Source organism: Euprymna scolopes, chromosome 24, assembly GCF_053919585.1.
Source record: "Euprymna scolopes isolate OS-2025 chromosome 24, ASM5391958v1, whole genome shotgun sequence".
Classification (NCBI taxonomy): Eukaryota; Metazoa; Mollusca; class Cephalopoda; order Sepiida; family Sepiolidae; genus Euprymna; species Euprymna scolopes.
In genome coordinates this window covers 45,280,816-45,283,315 of record NC_136505.1, presented here as the reverse complement: position 1 = coordinate 45,283,315, position 2,500 = coordinate 45,280,816, and the positions used below count along the sequence as shown (strand labels likewise).

General features: G+C 34.6%; 1 long non-coding RNA gene across 1 annotated transcript in view; it reads right to left on the bottom strand.

Annotated features, from left to right (window-relative positions):
• The window catches only part of LOC145246690 (uncharacterized), a 79,470-nt gene that overhangs the window by 38,875 nt on the left and 38,095 nt on the right, over nucleotides 1-2,500 (bottom strand). The window lies entirely within an intron of this gene.

Genomic DNA, 2,500 nt, shown 5'->3' with positions numbered 1-2,500 from the left:
GCAGTAATTTATTCCAAAATATATGTAATTCTACATTAGAGAACCTATTGTTTCTTTTATAAAATTATTTTATACAAACTCCTTTCCAGTTAAGGAAAAAGAAACATTAAGAAATTTACGTTAGGGGTTTTTACCTACAGACGAATCCATGCAGAAACAAAAAAAAAACACATAATTTTTCAAGTTTTATAAAATTCTTTGCAGTTAATGAAAAAAAAAAGAAATTGACGTGTGGAGTTTGAACCTACAGACCACGTCATGCAAAAACAAAAAAAATACGCTATCAACTTACCCAGAGTACAATTTTCACGACTCGTTTTTCTATCATTGTTGCTAAGCGACGATATGGAAAAACGGCTTTACCATTGATACATAAATTAAAATAACGGTCTCGATTATCGGTTATCCGTAAGTATCGGAGGTATTCTAATACAAAACTTAACTAAGATCATTCCCAGACTTATACACTAAAGTTCTGTAAATTTTAAAGAAAATCTGTTCAGCCGTTTCGGAGTCTATAAGGAACAAACGCACACACACACACAGAGAAAGTTGAATGTATACATATATATATATGTGTGTGTGTGTGTGTGTGTGTGTGTGTGCGTGTGTGTATGTGTGGATAGATAGATAGATAGATAGATAGATAGATAGATAGATAGATAGATAGATAGATGAGAAAAATATTACATTCCAAAAGCGTTGGTTTCTCTAGTCATAGCATCAAGAGTCGAAAATTATTCTGTTTTGACTTTTTCACCTGTAAATAAACGAAATAAAATCATGCTTCAAATGGTATTACTGGACGAATATTTAATATAATCAATTCCTTCTTAAACAAAAGAAAAATCCAGGTTGTCTTCGATGGTCGTATATACAAAACAACATGATATAAATGCAGGTGCACCATAAGTGTCGATACTTGAACCTTTATTATTCCTTATATTCATAAATGGCCTCCCTGATAAAATTGTCTCCGAGATTGGTATATTTGCTGATGACACCACACTCTATAACAGACACGAGAAGAAAACGAATAGACATGATTCTAAGGCACTGACTGAAACCTTAGAGGAAAATATCCAGTCTGTAGTGAAATAGAGATGTACATGAATGATAACATTCAATGCTGTCAAGTCTAAGCTTCTTTCCTTTAACAATTACAAGAAAATTCCTTAAGTACTGAACGCCATAACTATTAATACTCTTCTTGAAAACTCTTCGTTCAAATTTTTCGGCTTAACATTCACAAGCAACGTGAATTGAAACAAATACATTGAGGATATTGCGAAGATTGCTGTGTGGGTTCATTCTATCATACTTGAAAGTTGCTCACACCTGAGAATATTCTATATATTTACCATTCGCCCATGCATTGAGTATTTCTGCCACTTTTAAACTGGTGCATCGGCCACTAGTCTCTCGTTCTTTGACAGGGCCCAAAAAATAGTTTCCAACCTCATAGGTCCAACACTATCAACAAAACTACAACCTCTGTTCTATCGCCGAAATGTAGCGTCCATGTGTCTGTTTTAGATATATTCAAATGGAATGTGTCCCGACAAACATAAGGCACTTGTACCCTCACGACGTAAATATCTCTAATGCGACAAAAAGCAAAACACAGCCTCTACACTATAGAGATTCCTAGATGCTGAAGAGCCTTTTATTCTAGGAGTTTCTTCACTTTAACAACTAGATTTTGGAATTCCCTCCCGAGTCCCTGCTTCCTTAAGTATAATGATATACAGAAATTCAAGTGTAGTGTGAGCAGACATTTTGCTGCTCAATTCTTCACATTATATAGTATCCCTGTCAATTTGGTCTTAAATAGTAGCCTCTTACGTCCAAGTGGTACTGTGCCTTGTTCAGAGTGAAAAAAATAAGTCGTGAAAAATATTAATAATTCTTGTGATTCGTCTTCTTTTGCCAAAAACATAAACGTTCAAGTCGTTTCTTTAGTGATTCACAATCGCGCAAAGCAGGTGCTTCGTTTTCTTTTACAAAATATTTAATAATTGCATCCAGTTCATTTGAGATCGCTTGATTTTGTTTAGTTGTATATTGAACTAACGGGTGCGGCTTTGCCCGGTCGGAAAATACGCTTAAATATATTTTAATTTGTCCAGATTTCGTATATATTATTATAGAGTCGTGATTTCAAAAGTTACAAAAAAAGAGTATTTTGGTTCACTCAGATAGAACCGGAACACAAAGCAAAACTGTCGCATTCAAAGCTGGTGACGTTACCACTATACCAACGTGACACGCATATGAACTGATTAAAAATAAACTAAGTAGAACGTACCAAATATATAACGATGGCTTCTTTAAAAAGTTACTCCTTTTGGCCCCTTAAAAACTATTTTAACGGCTAAAGACCCATAAAAGAACGGTCCATAAAAAAATCCAATCATTTGAGGCCCCTAGCGCGGCTCTGCGACTTTTAGTTTCGAAAGAGGTAGAGTTTGAAAATATAAAGACAGACAGACAGACAGAC